This window comes from Cetorhinus maximus, chromosome 9 (genome assembly GCF_964194155.1).
Source record: "Cetorhinus maximus chromosome 9, sCetMax3.hap1.1, whole genome shotgun sequence".
In the NCBI taxonomy this organism is placed as follows: domain Eukaryota; kingdom Metazoa; phylum Chordata; class Chondrichthyes; order Lamniformes; family Cetorhinidae; genus Cetorhinus; species Cetorhinus maximus.
In genome coordinates this window covers 135,951,126-135,968,657 of record NC_135887.1, presented here as the reverse complement: position 1 = coordinate 135,968,657, position 17,532 = coordinate 135,951,126, and the positions used below count along the sequence as shown (strand labels likewise).

Sequence of the window (17,532 nt, the reverse complement as noted above, 5' to 3'; positions counted from 1 at the left end):
AACCTCAGCCGTTAACTCTGTTTCTCTCTCCACACGGATGCTGAATATTTTCCCCAGCATGTTCAGTTTTTATTTCAGGCTTCCAAAACTCGCAGTGTCCTGCTTTTCGATTACTGCTCTCCGATAGCATTCTGCTAACTCCGTGAAAACCACTTCCATTGTTTGTACATTAGGACCTTGATGGGTTGACCCGAGGAGTCTAGGGACAGGTTGTATCTGTAAATTGCCTGTTTACTGCACTATTACAACAGGACATTAACAAGTGTTGCAGATAAACAATATCAACATTGGCCACTTATTTCCTAGCAACTGCATTGATGCAATTCTGGAAACAAATGGCTTAGGTTGCATATTCTCATGATGATGGCTGATTGCGTGTGTGGACTTGAGTATTAGACACTACACGGTACTCAGGTAAGATGCTGTAAGGTATGTACTATACTACATATGGGATCAGCTGACCTGGGGGGAGGTTGGCCAGATAGCACACGTTAGGGAGTTAGCCAGCATGGCAGGTTAAACAATATTGTTCTTGTTAAATCTGACGGCTTTGGGTGTTGTTTTTTTCAGCCTGAGATGTGGCATTGGCGGTGGGGATAATTGTGGAGATATTTAGGATTGGATCATGGCATTTGCTGAAGCTGATATGTCTGTAGTCCGGAGAATTGAACTCTTTTATGCGATGGGTGATTCCAGTCCCATCAGCGAGAAATGGAAAGTGTGGCTGGAGGAGTTTGAAGTGTGTGCTGACATCTGCGGCCTGTTTTGGACAGGGTGACGATGAGGCAGAAAGCACAGCGACAGGCTTTATTGTTGTTCATTGAGGGTGCTTCAGTGAGGGAGACTTTCAAGACGTTGCCTGACATGGGAGAAAAGGCAGATTATGAACTTGCAATGAAAGCTTTGAAGTACCATATGTGGTGGCGTCAAATGCCACATTCCAAAGGCATGTTCTCCTTCAGATGAGACAGAAAGAGGGGGAAACAGTTGCCCAATTTGTGACCCGTTTGAGTCAGGTGTCGAATGGATGCAATTACTTTGCGATGGATCTGAATAACTAGATGATGGATCTGGTAGTCCGACGTTGCAAGTGGGGTAGGTTGAGGAATAAGCTGCTGGATAGAGGAGGTGACTTAACGTTGGATGACACATTTGAAATAGCCGCTACATTGGAAGCAGTCGATGGACAGGTTCACAGTATGGAACTTGGCCCCACCTCCGCCATTGGCACAACAAAAGTTGAGGTTAACCGAATGGCACAACGAATCCAGGCACATGTAAATGTAAACTGCAAAAATCTGAGCGAGTGTTTCAGAAGTGACAACTTGGGGCACCATGGAAAAGATGCTGCCTTTCAAAGGGAAAAATATGCAGAAAATGCTTTTTTAAATGATGTGGGCGTCACTGGCTGGGCCAGCATTTATTGCCCATCCCTAATTGCCCTTGAGAAGGTGGTAGTGAGCTGCCTTCTTGAGCCGCTGCAGTCCATGTGGTGTAGGTACACCCACAGTGCTGTTAGGAAAGGAGTTCCAAGATTTTGACCCAGTGACAGTGAAGGAACAGCGATATATTTCCAAGTCAGGATGGTGAGTGACTTGGAGGGGAACTTCCAGGTGGTGGTGTTCCCCTGTGCCTGCTGCCCTTGTCCTTCTAGATGGTAGTGGTTGTGGGTTTGAAAAGTGCTGTTCAAGGAGCCTTGGTGAATTCCTGCAGTGCATCTCAGCGGGATCAAAGACCATTTTGCTAAGAAGTGCAGAAGCAAAGCTGAACAGAGAAGGAAGCCTAGAAAACCATGTAAAGGAAAGAGAGATAAAAGTAGTACAACTGTGAGACGAGTTGAAGAAGATGCAGAGAGTGAGGACACGAATAGCAATCATGGATACGGTTTCTATCAACGGGAGCAACCACGAGAACGCTCCAGGGATTGCTGGTGGTGTTGAAGTGAGCATTATTGTAAATTCAGGAATTGACAGTAATGTCATCGACAGAGCACTGTGGGAGGAACTGAAGACAGAGAATCAAATGCACATCTCAAAATGTGTCAAAAAGCTTGATCCTTACACATCAAAAAACCCACTTCAGACTGTTGGATGCTTCATTGTGGATGTGAGAGCTAGGGATCGGAATGTAGAGGCAGAATTTGTGCTGACTGAGGAAGATGGTGAGCCTCTTCTGAGCAGAGAATCTGCCTAAGCCTTGAGGATGATACGCAGCGGATTGAAATCCAATGTGAAGCTTAGAGAGGAGTTTGGATCAATGTTTCAAGGAGTTGGGACATTACACAACCGCCAAGCGAGATTAGCTATTGACAAGAACATGAAGGCTATAGCTTAGCCTGTACACAGAACACCTTCTGGCCTGACAGAGAAAGTTGAAGCAAAGATCAAGGAACTGATTGACCAAGATAGCATTGAGCCAGTTGAAGGGCCAATACCATGGGTGAGCCCTGTTGTGGTCGTGTCTAAACCAAATGGTGACATCAGACTTTGTGTTGATACGCAACAGGTTAATGAAGTGGTCGTGAGAGATCACCACCCAATTCCCACTGTGGACAAAGACTTTCAAGAGTTGTCAATAAGCAATGTGTTTTCCAAATTAGCCTCAAACAGGGGATACCACCAGCTGGAGCTTCACCTTGATTCAAGGAAGGTGACTTTTGTCACTTGCTTGGACCTTACCGATACAAGAGATTGCTATTTGGCATCAATGCAGCACTAGAGATTTACCAACACTAAATCCATAAGGTGATACACGGAGATGAGGGCCGTGACTTTATAGAACTCTTTTCCCCGGGGAGCGGCGGAGGCAGGGTCAATGAAAATTTTTAAGGCAGATGTCAATAGATTCTTGACTAACAAGGGAATAAAAATTTATTAGGGGAAAGCAGGATACTGGTGTTGAGGCCACAATCAGATCAACCAAGATCTTATTGAATGGAGGACCAGGACCAAGGGGCCGAATGGCCTACTCCTGCTCCTAATTCGTAAGTACATATGTGTGTATCCCAGGAACAGCCGATATCTCAGATGACATCATCATTTATGGAGGCAATAGAGAGAAACATGACCAGAGGCAGAGATTAGTATTGGCTAGATTGCAGTCAGCAGGACTTAGGGTAAATGCAGACAAGTGCTTCTGGGTGTGACAGCTAATGTTCATGGAGCATAAACGCATAAGTGGCAGAATCCAGCTAAAGACAAGATAGAAGCAATAGCAAAGGCACGTGAGCCACAAAGTGCCAATGAAATGAGAAGTTTTCTGGAACTTCTGAACTATTGTGTGAGGCATATCCTAAACTGCACTACTCTGGCTGATCCATTGAGGAAGTTGACCAGAAAGAATGAACGGTTCAGATTTGAAGAAGAACAGAAAACTGCCTTCAAAACCTTGAAAGACAGTTTGACAAGTGCTCGGACCCTGGCGTACAATGATCCAAATGCACCAACGAAAGTCATAGCAGATGCTGGTCCAGTAAGATTAGGAGAAACACTGGTGAAAATGCATTCTGAAGGCCCGAGAATCATTGCCTAGGTGGGCAGACCTCTGACAGATGTGGAGAGGAGATATTCTCGGACGGAGAAAGAGGCCCTGGGATTGGTGTGGACACTTGAAAGATTCCATACATACTTGTTCCGCGTTGAGTTTGAATTAGTGACGGATCACAAGCCATTAGAGAGGATTTACACTCCCAGATCCAAACCATGTGCCGGAATCGAGAGATGGGTTTTGAGACTCTGGCAATTTAAGTACAAGGTGATTCACATTGCCGGGAAGATGAACATCGTTGACCACTGTCACGACTGTAGAGGGAGGATCAAACACACAGATCCTCACTGGTGAGCAAAGCTGAACTGTTCATACAGTATGTGGCAGTCCATGTTACATCCAGAGCAGTGACAGCTAGAGAGACTGAAAGAGAGTCTGACAAAGATCCGGAATTGGGTGATATCAAACAGAGAATCCAAGCTGGGAACTGGGATATCTGCCTATTCAAGGCATTCATCGCCAAACGAGATGAACTGTACACAATGGGGAAGTGTGTTCGCAGATGCAGCAGACTTGTAGCGCCACAAAAGCTTAGGCCGAGACTGGTGACGCTAGTTCACAAGGGTCATTAATAAAATTACGAACCAAAGTGTGGTGACCAGGGATGGAGAAAGATGTGGAGCGGTTTGTCAAAACAGGTCATGGACGTCAACTTGTCAGCAGACCCAATCCACCAGAACCAGGACACAGCACACCCTTACCGGCTGGACCATGGGACCATAGCAGTTGAATTCTTAGGCCCACTTCCATCAGGAGAGACCACACTAGTGGCGATTGACTACTACAGCCATTACCATGAGTATGTTGTGATGAAGCCTACAACAGCAGAGCAAACGGTGTCTGCAGAGACTGAAGTATTTGCAAGCCACGGTTTACCAGTCACTGTGTACTCAGGCAAAGGGCCACAATTCATCTCACAGACCTTTGCAGATTATGTGCAAGTCACAGGCATTCACCGTGACAGAATGACCTCCAAATGGCCACAGGCAAACGGGAAAGTGGAACGACAAAACCAATCCTTAGAGAAATGGATTGCTCAGGCTGAGGGTAAAGGCTGGAAGGAGGTGTTGCTTCATATCTGGCGTAGGGAAGCCCATGTTGAATAATTTGAACAGTTTTAGTTTAGTTATGTTCAATTATCAGAGAATCAAAGTGTATTAATCAATTAACTCAATATGGTATCATACTATGTGAGTCTCTCTCTCTTTAGGTACATTCCTACTTGACAAGTGATCTGTGCTATATTGTCTTAGGCCAAAGTAGGGTTACATTTTATAGTTTTACACAGGACAAACATTGAAGAGAATGGCCGTTACATTTTATGGCTTGATTAGAGGACACATGTGAAATCCCTTGTAGTTTAATTGTGAAAGCAAATGCTACAGAAATGCTGTAGAGATTAGGCTTCAGGAAGGGACAATTATGCTGTTTCCCTCTCAAAAGTCTGTTGTGTGAAGTAAAATAGCTTTAGGTCTCAAACTACACTTTGTATGTCTTATGTAAAACTATGTCTTAAATTGTCTGAGTTTTTTTAACTTAAAGTGCCTTAAAGAGAAAAAGTCACTTTCCTTCAAAGTATACAACAGACTTTGTGCATTACTATGGTTTTTATTATCAGTTTCTGTAATAGTGTTGTAGTTATGTAGCTTTGTGACTGTTATTTCTTGTGAGCATGTAATATATAATAAGAGAATATGGTAATTTGTAATGTGTATATTGTTACATTAACTTTTAGGTATCAGCAGTCACTAAGAAGTTACAGATAGACATTTTTAACTTTCCAGACACCCAAGATGTATAAGGCTTTTTGGGACATGAGCCCTAAAAGAAATCAATCATTAGGAAGTGACACCACACAACCTCTTATCACAAATAAGCAGACACACAAATTACCTTGTGGTGCCTTGTTATCTTAGTGGAAAAAGCTATAAACTTAATAAAAATAACAGGGAAAAGCTATAAAAAGTAGGATGTTTCCACAAGTGACCGACATTTTAGGGGACCAGTTAGGAGTTAATGAGAAGTGACATCAGCAAGATGACCATCACCTTTAAGAGGCCAATCAGACATTGATTATGCACCATTTAACCAATCAGGGACTGATCATGTGCTGTTCGGGCTAATCAGAAATAAAGGATACTACTGACCATGCATAGAGGTCGTTGCTAGCAAGGGTTGATAAGCAACAACTTTCATAGCTAGGTGCACAACACAACATGAAGCAAGAAGCAAGAAGATAGACTTTGGTCAACAGGGCAAGAGACAGTGCCACAGTCAACTGGAAGTTGAGAGCCGGTGTTCCAGAGTAAATGGACTGTTCCACTGCCTTATTAAGCATTGTAATTTTGTACTTATTACAAATAACTTACTAAATTCTGTGAAACTTGTGACAACGTACTTGTACCCAGAGTGGTCTGTAGCTAGTCAGGAACTGCAGCTTCCTTTTAGATAACTTTCCTAACTCATTTTGACAAATGGTAATTGAGTTGAGTATTACAGTTGAGATTAGAGTGAAGCCCAGATCGTACAGTGGCCATGTATAGAGCAACTGCGCACACTTTGATAGGAAAGAGCCCAGCTGAGTGTCTGTTTGGATGCAAAATGAGCACCAAGATGTCAGAGCTGAGGGATATCAATGTTGATCAGGAGGTTTGATCGAGATCATGATCCTGAGTGAAAGGGCTGCAAAGTTTTAGGCAGATCACAGAGAGGGAGCTAGACAGTCTGATGTGATGACAGGTGATGATGTACTGTTGAGATGGATAGACATAGATGGATAGACAGATTTTTAATCAGTAAAGGAATCAAAGGTTATGGGGGAAAAGCAGGAAAGTGGAGTTGAAGATTATCAGATCAGCGATGATCTCATTGAATGGTGGAGCAGACTCGATGGGCCAAATGGCCTACTTCTGTTCCTACGTCTAACAGTCGGGAGAGTCCAAGTAAGATGGATACACCATTTTGCCCCAAGCTGTACATGTTCATTGCCAAGAAGGGAAATAGTGTGAGTGTGCAGTCGCCAGAAGGAGTACTGTATGACAGAAATTCTTCAAACGTCAAAAAGTATCTTGGTGACAAAGACCCAGCAGCAGATGAACCAGATGTTGGGGCTGAGGCAAAGCTGACATCCAGCAATGCAGAAGTCCAAGCCAGCGACGCTGACGGCGGGCGGGCGGCGACGCTGACGGCGGGCGGGCAGCTCGCTATCCAGAGAGAAAAACATCGGCTCCAGAGAGGATGATGACACTTCCTAACCCTAGTGCGATGACCAAAGTTTCTGAGATGGTGGGCAGGCCATAGCACGAGAGGAGATCACCAAAGCAATATGAAGATTTTATGAAGAAGAGTCATACGGACTCGAAACGTTAACTCTGTCTTTCTCTCCACAGACGCTGTCAGACCTGCTGAGTTTTTCCAGCTATTTTTGTTTTTGTTTCAGATTTCCACAATCCGCAGTATTTTGCCTTTATGAAGATTTTATGTGATTTAGCGACAGAACATGTGGATATTGGTTTGGAGCAACGATTTGTGATTTAAAATTGTGATTTTAAGTTGAAAACCAACAAATCTTGATACAAAGCATGTGCCTAGATGTGAAATTTTGCACATTGTGATCATGTTCAAAACAAAAAGGGTGTATGCTGAAACGCTGCTCCTGTGATTTTGATGTTCCTGTTTGTGATGCTTGCAAGTATATGAGAAAGCAATTGGATGGGTTCATTGAGGAGCATCGAATTACATACCAATGATTATCACACGGGATGCCACAGTTAAATAGTGAAAGAGAAATAACAGTTCCAGAGAGTGAAATACTGAACAGGAGACTGAAACTATATTGGGCTGCGATTCCCTGAACTTACCGATATTCGTAATTGAAGTTAATTTACTCGGTGAGTTAGGGAAATAATGATTTGTTAAGTTTGTTTGCAAAATTTATTGGAATATGTTTAGTAAGGAATGAAGTCTAATCTACATAAATCAAGCAGAAAAAATCATGGACATTTTTTTTGGTCTAATAAGGGAGGGATGTCATGATGATAGCTGATTACGTGTGTGGGCTCGAGTATTAGATACTATACGGTACTTGGGTAAGATACTGTAAGGTACACTCTGTACTACATTTGGGGCCACCTGAAGTTGGGGGGTGGGTTAAAGGTCAGACAGCACATGTTAGGGAGTTAGCCAGCTCCGGCCTACATTTCTGCGCTCAGGCGCAGAACAGAAGTGGACAACATGGACAGGGGATTATAGAGAATCACAAAACATGGCTCAGTTTAAACATTTATAACCGTCAGGCACTGTTGGAATTACAATTGTTCAAGTTATGCAGTAAAAGAAATGGAGAGGCTATCAGCACTCACCATTATTAAAGAGTAAATCGCAGGGCACCTTCCAACAATTGTCTATGTGCAATTAAACATGGTAGAGAATTATCCCCCCGTCGGGTGGGGTTGTGCGGGGACGGGCACGTGCCAATCCGATTGATACCCCCCGATCGGGTCCACGCCGCTATTTTATGTGGGCGGGCCAATTAAGGCCCGCCCAGCGTGATGTGCACCTGGAAGCGCCGAGCGCTCCCTGTGCGGGTGGGGCGAGGGGTTCCCTGAGTCAGGAGTGCACTCTTTCGTGCATGCGCGAAACTAGTTTTAAGTTTAAAGAATTTCAATAAAGAAAAGAAATTTAAGACCTGTCCCCTCGTGTGACAGTGTCAGAAGAGCTGGGACATGTTAATGAACTTTAATGTAAAAATTTAAATGATTTATAAACCCTTCAGGAAACCTCATCCCGCCCATGAATGAGGTTCCATGAAAAATGCGAAGGCCGCCTGGGTCCTTCACCTGCCCCCCCAACCTTAAGGTTGGACGGGCAGCTTTCTCACTAGGCTTAATTAGGTAATTAATGGCCTTAACAGGCCTTTGACAGTTTGGCGGGCATGTAGCCAAGTTGGCTGTGCACCCGCCGAACTGAAAATCTAAATGACGCGCGGTGATGTCGGAACACACACCCAGTGTCACCCCATGTCATTTTACACCTCGGCGAGCGGGCCCCACCCCCGCTCACCGAGCCGAGGATTCAGCACATGGAAATCAGGAAGTTGCCGTGCTCCTCCAAATGATATGCTATAGCGGCTCCTTGCTGACAGAATCAACATTGAAATATATGAACTGACATGTGAAGTTGTGGCACTTGTGAGAGATATAGCCAGTAAACTTTCCAGAAAAGGTTAGGGTTTGTCCATTCCAGTGTAAGTAATTTTTAGTGGCGTGGTAAATCTTAATTACTATCAACCAACCTCTCAGGCCCTGAAAATTTACTTTTAAAAGTTTGGAGTCTCAATCCTTCAGATTTTAATTATCGGAGATTCTTAAAAACATTTAAAAATGTAACTAATTTTTCTTTTAACCTTTTTTCCTGATTCTTAAATCACTCTCTTAATCATGTCTTTCTTTTCCTCTCTTTATGTCACTTTCTATACGCACTGTAACTCCTACCACTGACAAACAGGGGACAGAAATCAAGAAGTCAGCTCCCACTCCAGCTGCCATTCTTAGAACTCCGTGCGGTTTCACCAGCCACGTAGGTCATTGCGTTTCCCGAAACCTCAGTTGCCACGTCTCCTTGCTTCCTTCACTCTCCTTGCTTACCCAGCTTTGCCCACCACTTTCCTGCTCCCTCCGTGCTCTCCTTGCGTTCCTGTCACTCTCCTTCCCCAACTCAGCGCCTCTTCTCCCACTCCCCCCTCCACCCCCGACATCCCGAACCCAGTCCCTTCACTTCTCCTTTCCGTTCCCTACCGTCTGTTCTGGAAGTCAGCCAGTGGCAGGGGGAGCAGGAGGGAGCGGTGGGATGTGGGGAGAGTGGTGGGGGGTTGGGGTGGGAGGTGGAAGGTGGGGGGTGGAGTGGGGTAAGTGAGGAGAGTGTCGAGAGGAGCAGGAGAGCGGGGGAAATGGCGAGAGGAGTGAGGGGAGTGGCAAGAGGCTGTTTGTAAAAGCTAGTGAAACTCTTATGTTTCTAACTGTGTGCCAATTACCAGTTCTTGAGGCAGCATTGAGCTGGGACAATGCCTGCCCTAGGATGATGCAAGTTAACTTAGAGTTACAGTGTTTGAGGGAGGCAACAGCCTGGGATGTTGCTGTCTGTCATGTCACAGGCTTTGACACGGCATTGGCGCATCTACAAGAAGTGATTCCCCTCATGTTGTGGCACAAATAAACGCAGCCCTCACCTTTAGTGCCCATCCAGCTGGTTTAATATTTTTTAATTTCAGATTTCGAGTTTTTCCATTTTAACTCCTTAATAACATTTCATTTCTTTAGGTGCAAAAATATAAATCAGTCACAGACTCCTAGCCCTTAGTGCATTAGACTTGAAATATAAATATCACTAATTCTTCTAAAAGGCATCATGCTGAGTAGCTCAGTGTAAACATTTGTAACCGAACAATCGGCTACATGGCTCAAATATCCTGGAACTCGTTCCCCTTCTCAAAACTGTTCATGATGATTATTAATCAGTCATATGAAATAATGAATATAATATTAGTTTTAATACACTCTGAGGGTGTTTTCACATTTAACAGAGGACGTAAAATATAATAAAACTAATCAATCTTTTCAAACAGAAGCTCAAAGTTTAAATTGCTAAGCTTCAAAGAGAAAAATATAAATGTAATCTTTGAAAATACCGTCTTTGTAACATTTACCTAAAGGGGGTCAGAGAGAAGTAGGGCATCTTTGATTCAAAGCTTTCTGTTCTTTGATCTGGTAACTGAGGTCTAATTTTGTCCTGACTCAAAATCTCATCCAGAAGAGAGTACTATTTAATCTAATCAACAGAGGCAAACAGGAGTTTTTATTGGTAATGAAGACACCTGCCATCAAATTCTTTGCTGCAATCCACATTTAGTTACACCTGGTCATTCCAGCAATGTGAAACTGCAGAGAACATATGAATGTATGAATTAGGAGCGGGAGTTGGCCATTTGGCCCCTCAAGCTTGCTCCCCCATTCAATAAGGTCATTGTTGATCTGATTGTGGCTTCAATTCCACATTCTCGCCTACCCCCAATAACCTTTGACTCCCTTCTTAGTCAAGAATCTATCTACCACTGCCTTAAAAATATTCATTGACTCTGCCTCCACTGCTTTCCAGGTAATAGAGTTCCAAAGATTCACGACCTGCACTAATTAACCACAACAGAAGCATTAAGAAGATGAGTTCTGGTGAAATATCCTAACCTTCACAGGTCTGAATCCAAATGCAGCAAGACCTGGATAATATCCAGGCTTGGACTGACAAGTGGCAAGTAACATTCATGCCACACAAGTGTCAGGCAATGACCATCTCCAATAAGAGAGAATCCTTGATGTTCGATGGCATTACCATCAATGATTCCCCCACTATTAACATCCTATGGTTTACTATTGACCAGAGACTGAACTGGACTAGCTATATAAATACTGTGGCTACAAAAGCAGGTCAAAGGTTAGGAATCCTGTGACAAGTAACTCATTTGACTCCCCAAAGCCCGTCCATCATCTACAAGGCACAAGTCAGGAGTGTGATGAAACACTCTCCACTTACCTTGATGAATGCAGCTCCCACAACACTCAAGAAGCTTGACACCATCTAGGACAAAGCAGCCCAGTTGATTGGCACCACATCCACAAACATTCACTTCCTCCACCACCAATGCAGAGTAGCAGCAGTGTGTACCATCTACAAGATGCACTGAGAAATTCACCAAGTCTCCTTCAACAGCACCTTCCAAACCCATGACCACTACCATCTAGAAGGACAAGGGTAGCAGACACATGGGAACACCACCACCTGAAAGTTCCCCTCCAAGCCACACAGCATCCTGACTTGGAAATATATCGCCGTTCCTTCACTATCACTGAGTTAAAATCCTGGAACTCCCTTCCTAACAGCACTGTGGGTGTACCTACACCACATGGACTGTGACGATTGAAGAAGGCAGCTCAACACCACCTTCTCAAGGGCAACTAGGGATGGGCAATAAATGCTGGCCCAGCCAGCGAAGCCCACATCCCGTGAATGAATTTTTTAAAAAATCAAAACTTTGGAATGATGTTCTTTTCAGCTTTATTAATCAAGGTGTGACTTCACAATAACTCATTTTTGGCTAATTTGGACAAATGAGAAACCATACCTTTTTAATATCTCTTAACTATTCATTCTGTACAAAGTTTAATTGCCAATATAAAAGCATATAAAATAAATTCTTCCTTGCTGCTTTGGTGGTGACATGGTTTTCAGCTCTGGTTGGTTAGATTCCTATATGTGTCATCGCATGGCTGCCCACCTCCAACCACTCTGTCTCACGCTCCCCCCAATAGTTATCTGACATGTCCATCCCCACTGTGCACTGCCTTCCCATGTCAATTAGTAAGCAAACAGGCTCTTTTTTATCCAATGAGCACTGAAAATGAACAATTACAAGTGTGGAGTCTCATTCCTTCAGGTATTAACTGTATTAACTGCTTTGGGCAGCAGATAGATGGGAACACCACCACCTGGAATTTCCCTTCCAAGTCACTCACCACCCTGACTTGGAAATATATCACCGTTCCTTCACTGTCACTGGGTCAAAATCCTGGAACTCCCTCCCAAACAGCACTGTGGGTGTACCTACACCACATGGACTGCAGCAGCTCAAGAAGGCAGCTCACCACCGCCTTCTCAAGTGCAACTAGGGATGGGCAATAAATGCTGGCCCAACCAGTGAAGCCCACATCCCGTGAATGAATGTAAAAAAAAGTAATTATTTTTAATTATAGCATTTAAAAAAAAATTTTCCTTTCAGTCTCCTTTCTTGCTTTTTTTCAATCTTTCTTCCCTTCTCTTTCCATGCGTGATTGAATTCACCCATTCTAATTTACATTTCCTTCTCAGTCCTTATGCTTTAACTTAAAGGCAGAGTGTGAAGAAGGACAGTATTAAGTGGAGGGAGGGGAAGAAGTGTGCCAGTATGAACTGTTAGGAAGAAAAAGATTAGTTCTGCGAACTAGGATGTGGCTAGTTTCCAGATGCTTCCATATTCCTGCAGCATCAATATAAACAACCTTAAAGCAACTTAACATTGAGAATTACTAATGGGGTGGATAAATGTTTACCTGCAATAGCGCTCAATATCTCTGCCAGTTCTTCCACTCTACAATGGAATGCTGTGTTAATCAATGCCTAAACTGAGCCAAGTTGATGCCCTGTTGTGATTAGATATCACTGGGTCATTTTCAGGGCTGTCATTACGTTTTTTGAAGCTGTTGGCCAACCTTTGCTAACTTTCTAGGTTACGCTGTTTGGCTTGTTGCAATTTTTTACCCTATTTAGCAAATTTCAGGACTTCGATCTATTTTCCAGCTAAACTCAGAAACTACTTGGATTTAGAATTTTTCAGAAAAATAGTGCTTAACAAATTTAAAATGCGAAGCCCAGTGGCCTGTGAACTCTGGCCATAAATCTCCAAAGACCTGGTGACTCATTCTCCTGGGGACGTCTGAATTCCCGTTTCTGGTTATGTTTTTATGCCAATTGGCTCATGAGATGTAGAAAGCTCTGCTCCCAAAATTGCTCCCTCATTGTCGGGTAGAGAATGTCCATGAGAAATTTGTGCTGAGAATGTGCCTTTCCAAACTACAGGCTTTCCAAGTTCAGACAGCTAGCTCAGCACAATAAAAATGATCACAGTTACAAACTGTGCAGCAAATGCAAACAGTTAGGTCCCTAATTTTCTCTGTGTCAACAATATACCCGGGAAGTCATCCAGGTAAAAGTCACAGCATGGCAGGAATGGGAAGTGGCCTAGAGTCCAGTCAAGTCAACTTCCTCCCCTCAAGCTCGTAGACAGGAGGCAAGAATGGATGGAATCTCTCCTCAACCTATGGAGGGGCCTGACATATCGAGAAGGAGAGTACCCTGGAAGATTATGAAACACAGTGTGTGTAAGCAGCAGAAGTGAGATAGAGGGAGAATGGGGCATAGTGGTAATGTCACTGGACTAGTAATTCAGAGGACTTTAAATATCCTTTAGGGAATGAAATCTGCCATCCTTACCCGGTCTGGCCTACATGTGACTCCAGGCAGTTGACTCTTAACTACCCTCTGCAATGGCTGAGCAAACTACTCAGTTCAAGAGCAATTAGGGATGGGCAACAAATGCTGGCCTTGCCAGTGACGCCCACATCCCATGAAAATTTTTTAAAAACCTGAAGTCCACAGCGATCTTGGCCCAGAGCACCTCACCAATTGAAATGAATGAATGCAGCGACACTGCATTGGCTGTCTGCTGACGGGAACCAATGCCATGATTGTCAGGGTGATGTCGGCGGTCCTGTCAACTTTGAACTGGACGCAGCTTCTCTGCTGTCTGCTCTGTTCCCTGTCCAGCAAACGCCCAATTTGCACCCAAAAAACTGCCGGGCCACTTGTTTCATCCACAATTTCTAACTTTGCACATTCCTGGAAACTCCAGTGGGCTCAGGATTTTTCCACAGCGATGGATTCTAATTTTATTCAAACAGCAAATAAACCTTGGGGCACAAATAGCAAATGTATCGTGAAAATATTCAGATACCCTGTATGCAGGCCGAGGTGAGAAGGGTTGAGTGTTGGTAATAAGTGGAATTCGAGGTCCGTTGCATTACAATGTGACACTGCCCAACATGCATTGGCTAGTTCACTATACTTTACTGTTAATCAGTCTGAAAATGTCCAATTGTTTCTTGTTTAGCAGAATTACAGTGTTGGGATTTTCCAGCACATGTTAACAAACTCCACAGCAGTGCCACTATCACTAAGGATTCCCCATTAGTTGTCTTTTTTTGAGCTCAGAAGTCAGTAATGAGTTCCTGAAATCATTCATGATGCAGTGGATCAGGCGTTTAGCAGCGGTAACATGTCCTGTAGCCTTCACACCCACTCTGATCATTGAAACGAGTTGGGTACATGTTAATGCGAGACCAACTGGTTTGGAACATAACCTTTCAGAATCAACTTCCGGCCACGGGCGAATTTGGGGAAGTACTTAAAACGTTGGAAAGTTCAGCTGTTAATTGTCTTTGCAAAAATAAAGCAGCATTTTGTACTTTGCATGGATATGAGGTCGTTCTGGCTGTGCAGTGGTGCAGATGTGAGAATGCTAAAATAATAGCGGTGGGACCTCCTGGAGTTGCTAGTCTAAATCCTCGTGCACTTCACACCAGCCAAAGTACATCTCCTGCTCGCTGATCTGCTAGCTGTACATTGTACTACACTGAGCTGAGACCAGTGTTTGCCCGTAATTGCAGCATTATCTTCTCACTAAGATCATAGAATAAGCATGACATGGGTAGACAAAAGAAAAATACTGCAGTTGCTGGAAATCTGAAACAAAAACAGAAAATGCTAGAAAAACTCAGCAGGTCTGACAGCGTCCGTGGAGAGAGAAAAACAAAGTTACCGTTTCAAGTCCATATGACCCTTCTTCAGAGCTGGGCATGGATAGAGCTGATGACATGGAAATAACAGAATGTGGAAAAGTAATTCTATTTGTGATGTTGGGAACTACATAGCTGCTCTAACTTGAGTGGCATCTTTCTGAAATCATTTACTGAATTAATTAGCATTTTCTATTTATCCTAATCATCAACTCTATACATGGTCCAGAGCTAGAGAAAGACATGCAATGTATCATAAACAGGAATGGGTTATGTAAATGGTAAATCTAATTCAACGTAGATAAGTGTGAGGTGGTGCATTTTGATGGAAAGAATAAGTGGTTGGCTGTTCCTTGGAAAATAAGAGTCTAAATAAGATAGAGTTGGAAAATGGATCTAGGGCTACATCACAAACCTTTAAGAGTAGCAACACATTAAAATGTGTTGATGTCAAATATTAAATTTCAATTTCATCTGCTGGACTCACATATGGAACTTTCTAAAAAGGGCAGTTTCACCTGTTAAAACAAAGACACTGACGGGCTGCCACAGGTCAACTGACATGTCTGCAACTGCAAGTTGGTCAAGTTCCTGGAAGTTTCCAATGTGGATTACAACTAAGACGTATCCAGATTCCAAGCCTGCGGATGTCAAGGATTACTTCACAGATGGACTAAAATTTAAAATGGCTGCTGCCATTTGTATCACTACACAAGCCACATTCCATTCTGTCAGGCTGGAGATAGAGAATCTACAGAGACAATGGCTATCCTGGAGGTACTGATATGTTCTTCCTAGCTCATTACATAGAAGAATGAGTCATTCGGAAGTGATAGTTTGGACATTAACAATTAATCGCTTAGGCCATAACACAACAGCCAAGGTCTGTCCAGTCATGAGCTAATTGATTACATTCTGTGGAATACTCAATCATTATGAAGAGACAGGTCATGTGATTGGGGTCACCATTTCGAAATATCTTTTATTACAAAACCCTGCTTGCTAAGGGCAGTCTAGAGAAGGAACATCTGAAGGCAGCAACAAAGCTGTTTGCCTCTCACTCTCTTTCAACTAAACTGGACACGGACATTCTAAAAAAGACTTCAACTTCCAAAGCAGCAATTCCAGGGGGAAAAATAAACAAGGGCTGGCGCTCTAAGAACTGCCTCAGCCATGAACAACAGCAAAGGGCTCATCATCAGTGAACTCCTTATACCTTTGCCTTTTATCATCGAATTTTAAGGACACTTGTCCAAAAGTTATCCTCCTCTACTTTGTAACTTGCATTTTTGTGTGCACCTGTGTGTGGAGGGGTGTGTCTGTGTGTGTGTGTCTGTGTGTGTGTCTGTGTGTGTGTGTCTGTGTGTGTGTCTGTGTGTGTGTGTCTGTGTGTGTGTGTGTGTGTGTAGGTGTGTGTGTCTGTGTGTGTGTAGGTGTGTGTGTCTGTGTGTGTGTCTGTGTCTGTGTGTGTGTCTGTGTGTGTGTGTGTGTGTGTGTAGGTGTGTGTGTCTGTGTGTGTGTAGGTGTGTGTGTCTGTGTGTGTCTGTCTGTGTGTGTGGGTGTGTCTGTCTGTGTGTGTGTGTGTCTGTGTGTGTGTGGGTGTGGGTGTGTGTGTGAGTGTGTGTGGGTGTGAGTGTGTGTCTGTGTCTGTGTGTGTGTCTGTGTGTGTGTCTATTTCTGTGTGTGTGTCTGTGTGTGTCTGTCTGTGTGCGTGTGTGTGTCTGTGTGTGTGTGGGTGTGAGTGGGTATGTGAGTGTGTGTGGGTGACAGTGTGTCATTGAGTGTGTGTCTGTGTTGTTGAGATAGTCAGGACATGTGTTTACCTTTTCAAATATTTTAATATATTTACCTGGGTGGGTTTTTAGCACATCCTATGTTCCTAACCCCTTACTGGTTTAACCTCAAGGAAGCCTGTCTAAGTTCATTAAAAATCAGCATGTAAACAGTTAAGTCCATGCACTGAATTGGCACATTCATCCCTATAAATTTCAAAAATCCCTGTTACAATCAACTGAGGAATGGGACAAAAGTGGGGGTCCTTGCACCCTTCCTCACCTGATTGTAGCAATGCAAACAAAGCACTAGGTTTGACTAATAGAGAAATACAATTCAAGAGTAGAGGAGTTTTGTTAATGTTGTATTGGACCTTGATCTGACCACACTTTGAGGACTGTGTACAGTTGTCATCTCCATATTACTGAAATGACATTGAAGCCTGGGAGAAACTGCATCAAAGATCTACAAGGATGATACCAGAACTGAGAGCGTACAACTACCAGGAAGGATGGAATGGGCTGGGGCTCTTTCTTCTGGAGAAGGGTAGGTGAAAAGATGACCTGACAGGTGTCTTTAAGATTATGAGGGGTTTTGATAGGGGAGACATGGAGAGAACACTTCCAGTTGAGAGGGAGTCCAAAACTAGAGGCCATAATCATAAGAGAGTTACTAATACACCCACTAAAGAATTCTGGAGAAACCCAGAGAGTGGTTAGAATGTGGAACTCAGTACCACATGGAATAGTTGAAGTGAAGGGCATCGTGGCATTTA

General features: G+C 43.5%; 1 long non-coding RNA gene across 1 annotated transcript in view; it reads left to right on the top strand.

Annotated features, from left to right (window-relative positions):
- Positions 1-304: 304 nt before the first annotated feature.
- Positions 305-17,532, top strand: part of LOC144684263 (uncharacterized) — a 49,714-nt gene continuing 32,486 nt past the window's right edge. Inside the window, exon 1 of the long non-coding RNA XR_013577468.1 lies at positions 305-414. This is a non-coding gene — a long non-coding RNA (uncharacterized LOC144684263). The remainder of the gene's footprint in view (positions 415-17,532) is intronic.